The sequence below is a fragment of the Equus asinus genome, chromosome 11, assembly GCF_041296235.1.
Source record: "Equus asinus isolate D_3611 breed Donkey chromosome 11, EquAss-T2T_v2, whole genome shotgun sequence".
In the NCBI taxonomy this organism is placed as follows: Eukaryota; Metazoa; Chordata; class Mammalia; order Perissodactyla; family Equidae; genus Equus; species Equus asinus.
This window is the reverse complement of record NC_091800.1, coordinates 10766560-10786018: the sequence shown is the minus strand read 5'-3', so window position 1 is coordinate 10786018 and position 19459 is coordinate 10766560. Positions and strand designations below refer to the sequence as shown.

The window sequence follows — 19459 nt, the reverse complement described above, 5'->3', positions numbered from 1 at the left end:
CTGCTAAGTGGCACTTGTCAAAGTCAGGCTCCCAACCTCCCACAGAGTCTGGGTGACAGAGGCCTCATCCTTCCTAAGGATTACATTTCAAAGGAACGGCTTTCACATCCTTGAAAAGACACTCCTGGGTTGTAGGAGATGCAAAGACATCTCAAAGGAGCAGAAAAAGGATTCTACGTTTTTCTAATAAATGCTTAATACAAGGGAAGTCAGGGGCCTATCATCAGGTGTTGGCTGGAACAAAGGGTAAATTCTTTTGAAAAGCCTTGAGCTTTTCCAAACAGGAACTCAGGGTGGGCTGGGTCATCCCAGAGACCTGGCCTTAGGCTGCTGGAAGCCATGTTAAGAGTTTTTTCAAGTCTCTTAGCATGTGTATGGAGAGACGGGTGATGGACAAAATTGTGCTGAAAGCTGCAGTTCTTACAGGCCAAGGTTGAGGCCTAGTCAAGAAGCGGGCTCAGAGGAGCCTGACCAAAGCTGGCCAAGAAGAGAGTCTCTGTGGACGGGTGGGCGGACAGGGATAAGGATTGGTGGGACAGGGGTCAAGATGGTAAGACCTGAAGACATCCAAATTGAGATATGAAGTAGAAACCACTTCACAGAAAAAGGGAAAATCCTCCACTCTTTCAACAATTCCCTCTCAAACACTCCTGGGGTGGCCATAATTAGGTTCCCAATTACTCATAAAATCTGTGAAAGGGAACAAGTCACTAGCTCACCTTAGCCCTTCCCAACCTGCATTTGTTTCCTGCGGGATATTTTCCGGGCCTGAGTTTGCTCACTGCTTAAACTTCAAATTAGAGACAGATCCTAAGGAGTTTACAGAAAGATCTCCTATGGAGCTCTTGCTATCTGTTTCGATTAACATTTTATTAATGAAGCATATTTTGGCAGTTGATTTTTTCTTCCTTTCCCCTTGGCAGCTGCCTCTGAGATGCAGAAGAGCTTTAACCCACTTTCCTCCCTTCCCCACCCCCATCTCAGTTCTTCTCCACCTCCAGCTCATACTCAGATCCAAAAGAGTCCCGTTCGTGCACCATCACAAGGCGAAGAGTTGGTTCTCTAGGTAACCACCTGATTTCCACGCAGGCCCACAGAGCCCCAGGTTAGAGCAATTTGCGCTTTCTCAGCAGGTCAACTACAATATTGGCCAGATTTCTTTTTTTGTCTCTTCAGGAGACTACAGACATTAAAATAAAAAGCATCTTTATAACTGAACATTTGAACATAATTCCGAGGCAGGGCAGATTGGGGGTTTGTGGAGCCTTACATTTCTATAACGGGAAGTGGGAAAGGTAAGGAGAGTGTCCTTATTTTTAAAAAGTCCAAAATTACACATACAAACGTAGGTATGACCATGTGAACACTTTGCTTGTAGCCTTCCCAGGGGTTTGGAAGAAGCCTGAGTGAGGGGCCCTGAAGCTTAAGACTCATTAGCTTCCCTGTCAATCTGCCTCTGCTGGGAGATATAAAAGACTAGAGCGGTTTATACCACAGCATAAAATCTCTAGAAAACCGCTAAGCTAACAGTCTTATATTACATCCATCCTCTAGATGCTATTCTTATCTCTCTTTCACAAACCTCCATCGCTGCTGTTCCCTCTAATTTGGCAGCAGCAATTCATTATAAAAGTGCATGTGCTGGGCTGGGGTTGTGCATCCTTCCCGTTTGGGCTTTAACAATCCAGTACTGTGTCAATTACGTAACAGCCAAAACAGGGAGTTTAATGGAGTACAAAAAGCATAGTTGTAGTTCTTACATAAGCCTTCATAAACCATCCATAAGATCTGCTCCCACATTTGGGTATTTGGAATTACATAAGGTAGACAAAAAACCATTCAGCAGCCAAGTTTATTTCCAAGCCTAAAAACAATAAAAGCTTTTTGCAAGTAATTTACTTGTCTATATTAACATAACACATTCTTAATTTGATAGCAAAAGTAATCTTTAATAAGACGATTATCTTTTCATGTAAACATAAAGGAATATCCCCACACTACTACTCAACTTCATTGTTGCCTCTGCACAAAGATATGTCCCACTTAGGACTCCCCTACGTATTCCACATGGAATTATGGGTCCCTGATAAACATCAATTTTTCCTCGCAGGCTTAAAAAAAATCAAAGAAGATATTTACGCAAAACACAAAAGTATACATGCTGTAATTCTTCAATATGTCTCTTTCCCAATGCCATTGTTCTCTCCCCAGATTTCTACTCATTTTTTACTTACCTTAGCCCACTGCAGCCACCCCTTGGGCTACAAAGTGACAACTTAAAAGGAATAATGCTATCCAATGAGTCCCACCCCTGGCTGCACATTAGAATCACCAAAGCACCTTTTAACATTACAAACGCCACAGCATCACCCAAAACCAATTAGAATGGAATATTGGGGAGGGACAAGTAGGGGTGCCTAGACATCAGTGTATCCGATGCTTTCTACTTTTGTCTTGCTCTTGCCTGAAAAAAATAACCACAAATATGAGTAGAGGTTTTATGGGGGGAAGAGGGGAGCGGCGGGGGAGGGAATCTTTAATAACTGGCAACTCATAATTACGAAGTTTCCATCAGATATAAAAATAAAATTCTAGTTTGAAAGCCATAAAGGATATCTGTGGGATCTTTTTTATTACTATCAATAAGTAGTCAAAGAATTTTCACCAAGTTTCTTAATAGCCTTTACAAAACGTATTTTATTTTTAATGTTTTGCAATTCTACCTAATGAGTTCAAAGAAATGGCCCCAGTATATCTTACAGCATATCTCAAGCTAAGACCATGCTTATCTTCCAGTGAAGTTTTGGTTTAAAGCAGAAATAATGGTTCTGACTTATCTTCAACCTCTCTTCTTAGGTGCTCTGGTAATCACTTTATAACTTTACCAACGAGCAAATATTTTTTTAAAGCACTTATATAACAGAGAGTACAGGCGCCTTTGGTATCCTGCCAAGAGTACTTCTTTCCGTGTTTGTATTTAAAATAGAATGGTAGTAACATCACTTGTGTGCCTGAAATTCCTTCTGTGCACAGGCTCAGAATGAAAAAAATGGATGTAGCAACCCGCTTCATTGCTTTACCATTATAAAGCTCAAAGGAAATAACACATTCATACTAAATTAAGACGAAGACAGAGAACAAATCACCCAAAGCTGGGGGTGGTGGGGAGGGACTCGGTTTAACTAACCTACCATCCCTTCTAAAACAGAGGATGTTTAACCTGGCAGCACGCGAGGGTGCCAAACGAGCCGCAGCACCTCAGCCGAAGCAGGTGATGTAGGCAGCAGAGAACGAGCGCTGGGCTGACAGAAAAACCAAATAAATACTGCGCTGCCCTGAGCCCCGGCGGCAGTCACTCCCTAACTCCGTGCACCTGTCTTCCAGCGGGTTCCACAAGGCAGGCAGCGGAGCCCAGCCCGACCCTGTCGGACTGTGCAGAAGAGGATTCGCTCACCGAGGTGGGAGAGAGCCAAGAAAGATGTCCAAGCCACCACTGCCCTCAAAGAGACTCCCATCCTGGACCAGGTTCCCACACGCTTCCTCTTCCTCCTCCTCCAGCTCGAGTTTTCTATTTACTGACCGATCTGGACTCTGCTGACCGGCCAAGGATGTCCGCAAAAGGGGGCCCGACAAACTTGCCAAGAGACGCCAGCAGAGGTGGCGCAGGTGGAGGAGCGGGGACGCCCGGGCACCTGCCGCCGGCCCCCAGCCCTGCCCGCGGCCCGCCCGCCCGCGCCGGGAGCGCCCCGCGCCCCCGCACTCACCTCGCGCCGCCCCGCCCAGGCCGCCGCCCCCGCGCGGAGCAGCCGGGGCACGCGCACGGGGACCGCGACAGCTCGCCGAGGCGCCGCCTGGCTCGGCCGCTGCAGCGGCCGCTCCTCCCGCCGCCTCGCCCGGACAAAGGGAAGCCGCGGGGCGGGCGGCGGCGAAGCCGGGGTTTCGGAGCGCGCTGCGCAGCCCGCGCGCCGGCTCGTGAGGCGCGGTCCACGGTGACAGCCGCCGGGCGGCGCGCGGAGGGCGGCAGAGGCGCGCGCCCCGCCTGGCCGCCCCGAGACGCACACGCCGGGACCCGGGCGCCTCCTCTCGGCCCCGCGCCCCGCGGCCGCAGCCCGCCGCCCCGCAGCGCCCTCTGCCGGCCGCGGGGCCACGGTGCGCGCCGGCCGCCTCCAGCTCGGGGTAGGCCTGTGGGCGCAGCGCCGGGGGCGGCCCCGCTGCGCCACCGCGGTCCCCGAGCGGGGTCGCAGCGACCCCAGAGGAAAGAAGGAGTAAGACTGAGGAGGCGGGGGCTACGGGTCAGGGGGCTTCGAGGATGGGATCCGCTGTTTTCCTCCTAGGACAGAAGAGGGAGCAGCTTCGAATTCTGTGCAGCAGGAGGAATTTGGGTTGAGCATTGGGAAGAACTTGGAGGGCGGTCAGATTCCTGATGCACAAGGGGCCCAAAGTTGATCTCGGGAAATGTTTGCGGAAAAGGCCGGCGTTTCTTTCTAGAATCAGGTTTATTTCTGTGTTTAATGAACACCAAATGTGCGTAACACTGTTTGAGAGGTTCTGCACAGCCTTGACCGCTCTTATGAATAAATAATAACTTCTCGAAGGCCCTTCCAGTCCTCCTGAAATGCTCCCGGCTCCTGTAAGCAGTGCGCCTAGAAGGTTTGAAAAGGCGAGCGAGGTCAGAGAGCTGCCCCATCTGGTTCAGACGGCAATGGAAGGCACATTGACCGTGATAAAAGGGAAACGATGGTGCTGGTCCTTGCGCTGTGTAGGTGGCGGTGTTTTTAAGGTAGGGGTGTCTTTTTCCAAACTACCATGTTAAGCAATATTTCATATCAGTTAATTTTTTTAAACAAGCTGGGCTACTTGGTGAAGGGAAATCATGAAATAGCACTTTTTCCCCACACCACTGTCTTTTAAAATTATTCTGTCAGATCTCCCTTCTCTGGAAGAATCTAGGGCAAATTTCATTGCTTTTCCTTTTCACTTTCAGGTGTTAATAAACAGTCTGATGCTCTGGTATTAAAAAGTCCTGTGCAATCCAAATCAAAACTTCAATTTCAATCCAGATCGATCCCCACACCCCTCCCACCGCCCACCGCCCACCACCTCGCAGCCTGGCCCTCAGAAGCCTGCGTGGGGCCGGGAAGTGCCGTTTTCTTTCTTGTTCTGCATCGTCCCAGCTAGCCCTATGAAGACTGGTTCTCCAGGGTGGCAGGGTGGGAGCCTCCCCTGCACTAGGCCCTGGTCCTAGCTTCCAGGTCAACTTCTCTCCTAGGACTGTCCACCTCACAGAGACCCTCTGCAGGGTCACCAGGCCCTGGTGGGCAGACCCAACAACCTTCCAGCATGTGTGTGCTGACCCATAGCAAACACTTGGCATGTTTGCCCATCAGACTCTAGAAGCGCGAGTCAGTACCACTGCAGTCCACTCCCCCGTTTCTCTGATCACAGGCAGCTCTGACCAGCCTCTCTCCTTGAAACTTCTCATGTGTGATTCATGCAGCCATCGCTGGGTTCATGCATGTCCCCAAACCCCAGGTGATACATGCCAAGCTCTCCAAGCAGTTGGGAAGCACGCCTTTCCTTGCATGAAATGGCTAGGTACTTCCTCCTATCCCTGTTTAAGATATAGAGATACGTGTCTCTGTGGTAGGCACGGAGGTGTACTGCTCAAGTCTTGAGAGTAAAACTAACTGACAGCCTCCAGCTGCCACACCTTTGGATCCACCACTGCCCTCCCACCAAGGTCACACAACCCCAGCCCATGGCTAGCATTGTGGGAGCACTCAAGCTGGGCCATTCTGCCTGATGCGAGACCCCTCTAATGGGCAGCCTTTGTTCCAGAACTCCCCATCACACTGCCAAGGCTTTCTCAGGACTGCACTGGAGTCTGAAGCTCTTCCTACCTGGTCTTCCTTCCCTCTCTCCTGTCTCAGTTCTCAGCCCTGCATCACAGGCTGAAGGCTCTCCTCACCTACATGCCAACCTCCTTCTTCCTCCAGCACTACCCTATACGGGCGTTTTCTCAACATCTCTTTTGCACATCTAATCCTTCTTGGCATCTGCCTCCCAGAGGGCCCAAACTGGCACAGTTGCCTATTGTTCTCAGCAGTTATCCCATAACATTCGGTTATGCTTGTATTTAGAAACTGTGAAAAGAAGAATAGAATGCTCTTTTGAGAAAAAGATACGATCAGCCGGTATCATAGTATGGGTTCCCCTCCCCCGCTTCAAGGCAGACCCTGATAGAAGGACTTGGTGCAGAGGGATTATTTCGGCAGGTGATCCCAGGAAGCAGGAGTGGTGAAATTGAAACACTGAGACAGAGAAATCTGAAACTTCAATATAGAAGTGTGTTACCAAGGTTGCTGCTGTACGCAACAGGCACTCAATACCAGCGGGATCTCTGAGAAGCATACGAAAGTCCTCCCAGAATTGTCATTTCAAAAACATGGGGCTGAGCATTTACCATCCGGCTCCTGTTCTCTGTGGATTGGAATTGTCTTTGGGGCTTTAACTCCCACATGCTTCCAGGTGCCCATGGCTTTAGAAAAGACCCTGAGGCAGAAAAACAGAGTGGCAGCATCCTTGAGGTGAGACGCTGTCAACTTGAGTCCCAGCACACAAGGTACGTCAGAGCTATGGTTCAAGGTTAGCCAAGGAGACATGGTGCAGGCGTCAAAAGTGCCTGCTATCCAGGTCTCAGGAGTGTCTTCCCATTGCCTTTCCAGACTGAGGAGCATGTAGGTAGGCCAGAGGCATCAGCCATGTGCAATTCCGAATTGCTGAAATGCTAGTGGAAAAGGCAGCGGAAAAAAGGGTAGAGTGGTGTTTGCATGTTATGAATGACGCTTGGTAGGAGGCTGAGGTCTTAGTCTGCTCAGGCTGCTGCAACAAAAATACCATAGATTAGGTCATGTACAGACAACAGACATTTAATTCTCACAGTTCTGGAGGCTGGAAGTCCAAGATCAAGGTGCCAACAGATTCGGTGTCTGGGGAGAGCCAGCTTCCTAGACAGCTGTCGTTTCCTTGTAACCACACAGGATGGAAGGGGTAGGGGAGCCCTCTGGGGTCTCTTTCATAAGGGCACTAATCCTGTTTGTGAGGGCTCTGCCCTGGTGAGCTAATCATCTCCCAAAGCGCCTACCTCCTAATACCATCATGTTGGGGGCTAGGTTTCAACACATGAGTTTTGGGGGACACAAATATTCAGACTACAGCAATTGGTTTACCACGCAGCCATATATTATTGGGAGTCAGTGCCTGTGGGAAGGGAAGGGAACCAGGGTTGGGCAGAGGAGTAAATGGATTGGGATTCAAGCTCAACAAAGCCTCAGCTGAACCCGTGGGCGCTCTGAAGCACGTGCCGAGCGGTGCGCTGGAGCCCACTTGTACCAGCTCACAAGCACCAATTGGTTGATCTTTAGGAATTTTGTGAGCCAGTTGTCAAATACAGGCATTCTTAAAGATTAATTATATAAACTTACAATTTTATATATGGTATATTAAAAACAAAATTAATAAGTACTCATCACTTCCATTACTTTGCTACCTGTATATATGCTCTTGAGTTTATTTACCACTAGCATATCTATATGGTGGCCATACTGTACCATAGTGTACTATTGTGCATCTCTCTCCAACTCCACATTCAGTGATATCACTTTGATAGCTCGAAATCACCCACAGGATGGGTGTATTTACACCACAGAAACTGGCAAACACTCCAAATCAAGGTTTTCTCCCCCCGCTCCCCAATGTTAAACATTTCTGATCACACCACTATATGTATGACATGATCAGAACTGCCCCAGGCTAGGCTGAATGGCCAGATCTTTATGTCCCCACCAACGTCAGTCCCTGCATGTGGACTTTCTGGGGGAGGTGCACTCCTGGATGAGGGGGCCCTCAGCAGGTGAGGCCAATGCTGAAGGAGCCAGCCCAGCCGGCTGCTGACAGTGTTCCCAACAGCTGAGGCGACATGCCTTTCCTTCAAGGGGATGTGGACTGCACATCTCCGTATCCTCCACAGCTGGCATAAAGTCAGTTATAGCATTCTCTCATTAATTTTAAATACTTGCTGTGGGGCTGGTCCTGTGGCCAAGTGGTTAAGTCCCCGGGCTCTGCTGCAGCAGCCCAGGGTTTCACCGGTTCGGATCCTGGGCGTGGACATGGCACCACTCATCAAGCCATGCTGAGGCAGCATTCCACATGCCACAACTGGAAGGGCCCACAACTAAAAATATACAACTATGTGCCAGAGGACGTTGGGAGAAAAAGGAAAAATAAAAAAAATAAAATTTTTTTAAATACTTGCTGCTTCCGTAATTACATCCAGTACATAGCCTCGCTGTAAGTCCTTCTAGTTCTTCTGTGTGAGCCACCACCACAGCGTGGCAACTGACAGACGGGTGGCGTGGTTCCACAACCAGGAACCAAACCCAGGCTGCCAAAGCGGTGAGTGCAAACTTTAATCACTAGGCCATTAGGGCTGGCTGTAGATGTGTCTTTTTTTAGTTAATCTTTTTTTTCTTAATTCATTCTGCCTGAGATTTGTCTTTTTTTTTGTCTTTTTGAAGACCCATCTTTTGACTTTTTTTACTTTACTGTATTTTATTTACAATTTTACTATTTCTGCTCTGATTATTATTATTTCTTCTCTTTTGTGTTTTTTGGGTTTATTCCTTTGTTCTTTTTTCTAACTTCTCAAGTTGAAAACTTAGCTCTTTAATTTTCAGTTTGTCTTTTTTTCAAATAAATTTCCCACACATTTTTAGATGTGGTGCTTTCAATATCACTAAATGATAACTTCTTAATTTCTGTTATGAAAATTGCTTTTTTGACCCATGAGTTATTTAGAAGTATCTTTTTAATTTCTAAATGTATGAGGCTTTTCTAGATATCATTTTGCTATTCATTTCTAATTTACTTGCATTGTGGCCAGAAAACATGGTCTGTTTGATACAGACTTTTTGAAATTGATATGGACTTGCTTTGTGGCCTATTCATAAATACGCCATGTTCTTGAGAAGAATGTGTATCTTCTAATCTTAGGTGCAGGGTTCTATGTGTGTTCATTAGGTCAAGCTTTTTAATTTTTTCGTCCAAATATTCCATGTCTTTTCTAATATTTTGTCTCCATGAGCTACCAATTATGGAGAAGGGAGTATTAAAATCTCCCACTATGATGCTGAATTTGTCCATTTCGCTTTGCAAATTGTTGGCTGCTGCTTTATATATGACTGAAGCTATGTTATTAGGGGCAAACAAAGTTTGAAATGTTCTATGTTCCTGGTAAATTATATATTTTATCATTATATAATGACTCTTTCTCACTAATACTTTTACCTTAAAATATATTTTCTTCTGATATAGATGTTGCTGCAGAAGCTTCCTTTTGGTTAATAACAGCCATGTATCTTTTTCTGTCTTTTAACCTTTCTATGTTATCTTGGGTGTGTTCCCTGTAAATTTGCAATATTTGGTTATTTTTATTCAATCTGACAACATCTATCTTTTCATTTGTAAATACACCTCATTTAATTATTTAAATAATTATTATGTAATTATATCAATGATTTATATAATTGAACCTACTTCTACTAAATAATTGTGTGCTTTCTATTGGAGCTGCTTTTTCTGGAACTTCTTTTCTTCTTTTCTGCCTCCCTTAGATTGTGGGAAAATTTCCATTGTTTTATATTTCCTGTTATAGAAGTTATATACTCTATTTTTTCCTTCAAGTAGTTGTCCTTAGACTTGTAATATACATGGGTAACTGAAAATTCTAAGTTTTCATATCTGTGTGCTTCTCCTGAACAACAAAGGACTTTTGAGCACTTAAACTCCGATTATTCTCTGCCCATCTTACATGATATCATGCAATATCTTAGTGGTTCTTTTGCTCTGCAAATGAGACAGTGTTACTGTTATTTTATAGTCACTGTTCACCATTCCTTCTTGAATCTCAGATCTTCCTTCTGGGATCAATTTCCTTCTTTCTGGAGTACATCATCAGAAATTCCTTTGTGGATGCTTATTGGTGATAAAAACTCTCCAGCTTGGTTTCCTAAAGATGTCTTTATTTCATCTCCATCTTTGCATAATAGTTAGCCCTGTCTACAATTCTAGGTTAACAGTTACTTTCTCTTCAGGCTTCCATTGCCGCTACTGTGAAGTCAGCTCCCAGCCTAACTGTTACTCGTTTCAGAGTGATATCTCTCTTCTCTGTCTGCTTTTAAGATCTTCCCATTGTCTTTGTTGTTTTATAGTTTGCTTCTTTAGGTCTTGGTGTGGGTTTCATTTTATTCCTCTTGTTTGTGAGTTATTGTGCTTCCTGCATCTAAGAATTCTCATCTTTTACCAAATTTGGAAAATTCTCTAATACTACCTTCTAATATTGATTTTCCCCATTCTATCCTTCTGGAATTCCAGTTAAATGCATGTGATTCTTTCCTATTCTATCCTGTCTCTCTTAGTCTGTTTTCCTTATTTTCCTTTTTTTGTTTTTCTCTTCTGTCTCTCCATCCTGTACAATTCCTTCACATCTATATTCTAGCTCACTAATTTCTCAGCAATAGTGTCTAACAATTAATTCACCCGTTCATTAAACCTTTCTTGATGTTCTCTTTAGTTCTTTTTCACTTCTTAATGTTCCTGTTTTCATTTCTTCAAATTCTAGTCAGTTCTTCTTCAAATGTGTGTGTTCATTTTATAGTCTCTTATTCCTTTCTCTTATTTTCAATTCTGTGTTTAATTTCAGTAAATCTGCTAGGAATACTTTTAAAATTTTTGCATTTGATTATTTCAATACCTGAAGTCCTTAAGGGTCTAAGAATATTATTTGCTTTTTCTGCTCACTCTCTCTCATTGTGGGCAGTTTCCGCCTATGTTCAGTAATTTTTTGTTTAGAATCACATTTGGTTTCCTTCTGGCCTCTTTTCACTGATGAGTGAGTCTTTTTATAATGATGTGGCCCTTAGAGGTTTCATGCAGAGGTCTTATTTCCAACATCTCCCCCTGTGTAAACTAAGACCTCATCGGCCACACCAAAGCAGTTAAAACCCTCGTTTATAGGCAGCCTACTTACTGAGTGCTTTCTTACCATTCTGGCTTCAGTCTTTTTCTTTTAGTCCCTAGCGAATCGCTCTTACTGTCTCATGAGCTTAGCTATGCATTAAATTCATGTTATGATGATCTGAGTTCTCCTAAACGCAGGACATGAGAGTCTTGTGTGCAGGTAGTTTATCTGGGAAGTGATTCCAAGGGACAGTAGAAAAAGGGACCAAGGAAGGAGGAAACACCAACATTAAAACTCATTATTAAAAAAAAACAACAGGGGCCAGCCCAGTGGCACAGCAGTTAAGTTCGCACATTCTGCTTCGGTGCCCCCAGGTTCGCCAGTTCAGATCCTGGGTGCAGATATGGCACCACTTGGCAAGCCATGCTGTGGTAGGCATCCCACATATAAAGTAGAGGAAGATGGACACAGATGTTAGCTCAGGGCCAGTCTTCCTCAGCAAAAAGAGGAGGATTTGTGGCAGATGTTAGCTCAGGGCTAATCTTCCTCAAAGAAAAAGAAAAAAACAAAAAACAGGCTCATAGATACAGAGAACAGATTGGTGGTTGCCAGAGGCAGGGGGTGTTGGGTGGGCAAAATGGGCAAAGGAGATCAAAAGATACAAGCCTCCAGTTACAAAATAAATGTCATGGGATGTAATGTACATCATGGTGACCATCATTAATAATATTGTATTGCATGTTTGAAAGTTGCTAAGAGAGTTGATCTTTTTTTTTCTTCTTTTAAACATTGGCACCTGAGCTAACAACTGTTGCCAATCCTCTCTTTTTTCTTCTTCTTCTCCCCAACCCGCCCCCCAGTACATAGTTGTATATTCTAGTTGCAAGTGCCCCTGGTTGTGGCATGTGGGATGCCACCTCAGCATGGCCTGATGAGCGGTACCATGTCCATGCCCAGGATCCAAACTGGCGAAACCCTGGGCCACCAAAGTGGAGCATACGAACTTAACCGCTTAGCCACGGGGCCAGCCCCCGAGAGTAGATCTTAAAAGATCTCATCACAAGAAAACTTTTGTAACTGTGTACAGTAACAGATGTTAACTAGACATTGTGATAATCATTTCACAATATATACAAATATTGAGTTAAAAAATTCATTATAGGGACCAGCCCAGTGGTGCAGTGGTTAAGTGTGCACATTCCACTTGGCAGCCTGGGGTTCGCTGGTTTGGATCCCAGGTGCAGACATGGCACCACTTGGTAAGCCATGCTGTGCTAAGCGTCCCACATATAAAGTAGAGGAAGACAGGCACAGATGTGAGCTCAGGACCAGTCTTCCTCAGCAAAAACAGGAGGATTGGCAGCAGATGTTAGCTCGGGGCTAATCTTCCTCAAATTTAAAAAAAAAAAATTCATTATAGAGTTAGCCACTGCTCCAGAGGACTTATGCCCAGTCTTTCTGGGTTCTTAAAAAATGCATGCCAGATATGTCTCAAGGCACCACTCATATTTCTTATGCTTTCCATTAAGTTGAATCCTGCACAGCTTTCCCTTCATGGTGGTGGCCAGCAGTAAACTCTATGAAGACAATACAAGTAGGTTAGTGGAACAAGCCTCAGGTTTTTCCTAGAAGTTCACGGATAACCAACATCTTCCTCCGCTACTTCCCATTTCAGATTTTCTTTACCTCTGCTGGGACTTTAGCTAGGCTAGGTAGCCCGCGAGATGGGGTCACACTTACCTTCCTCCCTGAGGGGCCTGACCCTTAGTTGCCTTGCCTTCATTGAGCTGTGACTGGTACAGTTGCCCATTCATTGCTATTGCTGGGCGTGAAAGCACCAAAAGATGCCCCGTGAATCCCTGCATTCCAAGCATGCTCCTTTTTGTCCCCATTTTGCAGCAACAATTCTAGCTCCTCGTGATGACCAGGGTCACTATCTCCTGCCACAATAATAACTCCTTCTCTTGCCTGCTGGTCTATTGCCATGGGAAGCTTCAGGTGACCAGATGGTAGCTGTAGCCTCAAGTTCAGTGGAAGCATTAGAGTGAATCAGGGCCTCTAATTCAGCAATGTTCGAGAATTCACAGGAAGCACAAATTATGAGTGGGTCTCTGGGAGTGTTGATAAGAGGGTCTTATCTCCACATGGTTCCTGGACCAATATATTCTGGCTGTTGATCACACAGCATGACCCATAAACCAATGGTTTAGCACACATACTACTGTGAAAAACTACAGAATAAACGTACATATGTATGTGTGTGTGTGTGTGTGTGTGTGTGTGTGTGTAAGCCATTTTTCTGTTCATGCTGAGCTGAGAGCTGACTTTGGATACCAGCCTGGGGGCAATGGAGGTATGGTGTGAATGGATCTTGATGAGCACAGCTAATTTTGTAAGGCGTTTGCCTTAGGTGAGGTTTTTACAGGCAATCAAGCAAGCATAGACTTCTATCTTCTAGCAAGAGGGAGGGGCTGCTTCTACCAGTCCAGATGGATCAGGGAAATCTGGAGGTTCAAAAAACTTAATCTTGTCAACCCAAGAATCTCTTTCCCAGGTCTCAGGACGCTACTTGTTTCATATCAGGGCCCTGACTTTGACATGGGAGACCAGCTGAGGCTGTGTCTTCAGTCTCCTATGTAGCTCTGCCACGATCCTTCTAATTATTTTTGCCCCAAACTGTTAAGCACTAAACTTAGTACGTTTCTCATGATTTTACACTGCATGTGAGAATATTAGTAATTTTGATGCTACTGTGTGCCAGGATTATCATTCTCAGTTTCTACCAGCAATGGAGTCCTTATTGCTGTCTGACTGAAAAGTGATCCAGCCAAAATCTCATCCTGAGGATTCACTCACTTCTAGAACTTTGTTAGCATGGAGCCTCTGAAAGCAGAGCTTGGGGGAAAAAAAGACTTGCATCCAGGTAGCTTATGGGGCAAGTGATCCAAAGAAGCAGTTGTAAAGAGGGGAGTTGTAGAAGATGAAAGGAAAGAAAACTGCCTCCTTCCCAGGCCAGTGACCTAAGGCTTGCTAGGCTTGTCTGAAGCTTGAGTGGGATGTGTGGACATTCCTCCATCAGTGACAGGGAGCCATACCTCCCCATTCTGAACACAACACCCAGATCCTAGGCAACTGGACCACATAAAGCCTAAGGGCATGTTTCCCATAAGTCCTGGTCCCCATACAAGGGGTTCTGGTCCTCCCAGCTGCTCCTCATGCCTCTGCCACTGCTCTGCGACCATCAACCTGGCTCCAAGGAGAATGGAAAACCTTTCACCCAGAGCAGGGAAAGCAGAGCTGGAAGACCGGAGGCCCAAAGGCAGAATTCTCAGTCTTCTGACAGTGTCACTGGAAACTGGCCTTAACTGTCATCTTTCTCTCCCTTAGCACAGTTCATTGAACGTTGGCTAGTTATTAAATATTATCAGCACTACCTCCTTCCAGTGTAGATCACATAGCTGGTTACTGTTCCTGAAACCCATCTATGACTTACCCTTGCCTCTAATGTCCAAGAGTTTAAAGAGTTTTTTTCTTCTGAAATTTGATTGCAGCTTAGAGCACTGTGGTTAATATCCTAGAAGACCCTGGCACAAAGTAGCTTGACTGGGTTTTGCCTCAACTATGGACACTCTCTTTGTGTTTGCCCTAAAGGCCAATTTTTCCTCCAATCTGAGACTGCTTAAATCATACAAATGGTACAAAAATCATAATTTCTGTCCCTAGACCTAAGATAAATTCCCCCAGGCAATTATATTTGGCATGGCTGAAACATGAGTAGAATAAAAATGGCTACAATCCTCTTGATGCTGTTTGAATTTCTAATGCATTATGAGTCTCTTAAGAACGTGACATTAATTTAGGGCTGTTAACTAAAATACTGTATATCAAAAGACATATTCTTTGCTTGTTTATGTACTTACGGTGGAATAAACTTCAGTTATTATGGCAAAGCCTATGAAAAATGTATACATAGGTTTTAACACAATCTGTAGCATACAAAGATCCTTCTCAGGAAATGTGATATATTCAAACCAGTGTGCCTAACATCCCAGATTCCGTAATTGTTATTTTATGCTATAGTATCTAAAAACCTAATCACAGGAGACCTTGCAAGGGGCTTTTTTAGGAGAATGAGAATCCCCTAGCATTTCACCTAAGATCTCAGAAATGCATTTATCTGGAGAGCAGTGAATATTGACAAAAAATTCAAACATGATTATAAAATTTGCACAACGCTGGTACACAAATCACTTACACCCCTTCTTGTAGGATCTTGACCAGTTTTGTCCAGGAAGGGCCTTTTCTTCTTTTCCTAGGCATCCATTTCTCGACGGGTGGTTCCTGGGCACCTCCTTTTGCCCCAGCACAGTGTGAGGCGCACGCAGACGTCGTCCCTCCTCTCAGGGAGTTCACATTCTGGGTAATCCAGATTGTCCAAGGACTATGGAAGAAAGAAATATGACGACATGACAGAAATTCAGAGAGGGTGGGTATCTCCTTTGGATGTGAGAGTGCCCTCCTCTGGCACTTTGGATGCCTGGCCAAGCCTCAGGCTGCAAGTCTCAGAGGGAAGCGAAAGTGACAAGTCCCAGGTAGAAAAGAACTTGCTAACTGTATCTTTGTGTTCATTACTTTTTTCTAATTTCAGAGGTTAATTTCAAGCTTTTTTTAAATTTGGGGTTTATTTTTAGCTTTTATTTCCCCAAAACTGAAGTATTGGGTTAGAGAATATTAACTGGTTTATGACTACTTATACATACTTATACTACTATATATACTTATATAACAGGTTACATATATATATATATATCTGTGTGTGTGTGTATGTATATGTATGTATATATATGTATGTGTGTGTATATATATATATAGTGACACATACGTGGATACACACATATGTATATAAATAGAGAGATTCAACTAAAAAAGTTACACCAATTTATGCCCCTATCATCAATGTACAAGAAAAGTTATTCATCTTTCTCTTAATCTCCTTTAAGATATTTGCAAATTTGATAAATATAAATAATATCCAATTTCTTTCTTTTTATCATATTTTTAAATATAACATTGAAAAATACAAAAGAATATTTGTAACAGGTACATGTTATAAAACAAAATGATACACATGAACCCATAACCCAGCCAATAACTTGCATCCATCAATGACCAACTCCTCCGTCCCCTCCCTCCTCCTTGCTCCAGCCCCAGTGTAACCTCTATCCTGAATTTTATGTCCATTATTCGCTTGTCTTTCTTTTAAAATAATTTTATAACATATGTATATTATAACTGAATGATATCTTAGTGAGTTTAGTTTTTTAGCTTTATAAAAATGGTATCATAGTCAATGGAGTTCTGCAACTTGCTATTTTCACTCAACATTATGTTTCTAAGATTCATCTGTTATGGCACATAATTGAAGTTCATTCACTTTCACTGCCATATAAATATTCTATCATTTTCTTGTTGGATTGTTTTCAGCCTGTGTTATTATGAATCCATATTAGTATCTCATAAAAATCACCTTGTGTATCAAAAAGCATTCAAGATAATGCCAAATATTTTTCCAGTGTACCAATGGAAACATTGGCTGTACCAATGAAGATTTCCACCAGCAATATAAAAAGTATTCCATTTATCCTCCTTCAATACTTGATATGGTCAGATTTCTTCATTGTTGGCAAGCTAGTGGTTATAAAATAATATCTAACTGTGGTCCTACTTGGTATTTCCCTGATAACTAGTGAAACAGAGCATCTCTTCTTATGATTATGTGCCATCCACATGTTCTCTTCTGTGAAACACCAGTTCCTATCTTTTGCCCGTTTTTCAATTGTATTTAGTCACCTATCTTATAGATTTGAAGAAGTTCATTGCAAATTCTGGATACTAATCCTTTGTTGATTATATATATTACAAATATATTCTCCCAGTGAATGACTTGATTTTCATTTGCTTTATGGTATTTTTCAAAGAAGTCTTGATTTTAAAGTAGTCAAATTTATCAGCTCTATCTTTTATGAGTTTCTGTGTCTTGTTTAAGAAATTCCGAGGTTAGAAAGATATTCTCTTGTATTTTGTTCTAAAAGTATCAAGGTTCTGCCTTTCACATTTTAAGTACTTAATCAACTGGAATTGATTTTTGTGTTTTGTGTGAGATGGGAATCCAGTTTCAGTTTTATGCATGTGGATACTCAGATGTTCCAGAATCATTTATTAAGTAGTTTCTTTTCCCCCCAATTATCTGCAATGCCACTGCTCTTATATATCAAAGTTTCATAAGCATGTGGGCTTCTTTCTGGACTCATTTTGTTCTGCTGGTCAATTTGTCTAACCCTATACCAATATCCAATGCATAAATGCTACAGATTTATAATACATCTTTATATCAGCTAGAGCAAGTCCATCTACCTTATGCATCTTGACTATTTTTGACCCTTTTCTCTTCCATGTAAATTTCAGAACCAACCTGTCAACTTCAGTGAAAATCTCATTCAGCTTTTATTTGGAATTTGGAGAACATAAACAATTTCATGGTCTTGAGTATTCCTCTCCAAAAACATGAATATCATTCCATTTTCTTGGGTGTTCTTTAATGTCCTCCAATAAGATCTTATGATATTCTGTATACAGACCTTACGCATCTCTTGTTAGAGTTATTCCTAGTGTGGAAGGTTGCCATTTGTCTCCAAAAATCCATCCTCCTCTTCCTGGGTACACAGCCGCCCAGCAAGACTCTGTTCACCCCAGGAGTGATGGTGCATTTCTAGGTCACTCCAACTTAAAGAAATGCTGCTTTCCCTGGACTCAGCTTTTCCTCCTGTTGTCTTGACCACAACATTGATGTGGGAGTGGCCCAGCATTGATCATTCAGATGAGTACGTTGCTGGGAATGACAAAGTAGAAGGAACCTAGGTCTCTAGATGACCTATCGAAGCGGAACTGTCCTGCCAGCCTAGACCAGCCAGGTTAAAACTTCTCTCTTATTTAAGCCATGCTATTTGGGGGTATTTGTTATGGTGCACTTTTTGTTTTTTACACTGTTAGATTCTGTTTAGTAATATTTTCTTCAGGATTTTTACATTTATGTTTAAGAGTAAGATTGAACTGTAATTTTCCTTTATTCTAGTGTTCTTTTCTTGTTTTGATACCATAAAATGCATTAAGAATATTTCCACTCTTTCAATCCTCTGGAAGAATTTACATAAGATGGAATGATCTGTTTCTAGAAAATTTAGTTGAACTCCTCTGTAAAATCATCTGGATCTCATATTGTTCTTGTTGGGAAGAATTTTACTATCGGATGATTTGATTTCCTTAAACTTCCTTTGTTAATAAATACTAAGGGCCATCACAATGCAGTTTTAATCTCCATTTTAAAGGAGTTGATCATCTCTCCATATGTTCATTAATTGTAAGTTTCTTATCTTGTGGGCTGCCAGTTTATTTCCTTTTCCCATTGCGATCATATAAATTGTTGATGAAAATAATCCATAACCAATCTATAAATGAAAATTTGGGTGAGTTTATTCTGAGCCAAAATGTGAGGACCATGACCTGGGGCGTTCCTTCACAAAGGAAGGAAGGGCACCAAAGAAGTGGGTGTACAGAGTGGTTATATACCCTCAAAGAGGATGTTTCACATATGATCGAAATGTCCCTTTTACAATAGTCACAAGACTGCTCTGTCGGCACAGCGATTGATGGACACAGCAGGTAGTAGGTCTGCTGTCTCGTGCTGTGGACACAGCAGGGTGGCAGTTCTGCTGTCTCGAGCTGGTTGGTCACAGGTGAGCACAGCAATCAGTTCCTAGCCTAAGGAAAGATGCTTATCCTTAAGGAAATGCCAACGTGGTGGGAAGTTGCACCTTTATCTTAAGGGCATTTGTTCTTGTCTTTGGAACATAACAAATGTTTAAAGCAGATATACAATGCATGCTTGATGGCCATGTCAGGCCCTTTTGGAAAGACAAAATCAGGCTGAATTAGGTTTACACCAAATGGCTTCCTCATGTACTCCAATATCCTATTCCTTGCCATTTCTATTTGTCAAGATCAATTCTGCTTCCTCTCCCACCATGGATGGAATACCATTCCCTACCCCAATGATCTGGGGCTTGGCTGTATGACTTGCTTTAGCCAACAGAATGTTAGCAGACATGATATAAGCAAAAGGCTTTAACTGTACTTCCTCAGGCTGGTTTGTTGCTCATACCTTTGCCATCACCATGAGAACCAGCCCTGGGTAATCATCAGTCTTAGAGTGATGAGACACTTGGAATAGTCCTGCACCCAAACTGCGTCCTGAAGCCAAGCCCAGCCAACTGGCAGCCTGAAGCAGAGTCACTAGTCCAGTCCAACCTCATTCAGTCAAATCAGAGTTGACCGGCACACTCACATGAGAATAAAGTGCTATTGTTACAAGCCACTGAGTTTTAA

At 43.3% G+C, this 19459-nt stretch overlaps 1 protein-coding gene across 3 annotated transcripts in view; it reads right to left on the bottom strand.

Moving 5' to 3' along the window:
* MTUS2 (microtubule associated scaffold protein 2) overlaps positions 1 to 4050 on the bottom strand; it is a 560716-nt gene extending 556666 nt beyond the window's left edge. For 2 of the 3 annotated variants that reach the window (XM_014843838.3, XM_014843839.3), the window contains exon 1: positions 3765 to 3889. The gene's annotated coding sequence lies outside the window, so the exon portion shown is untranslated. Of the gene's footprint in view, positions 1 to 3764 lie in introns of all 3 variants that reach the window. The other variant, XM_070520454.1, reaches the window with a different exon arrangement.
* Between the last annotated feature and the right edge of the window lie 15409 nt (positions 4051 to 19459).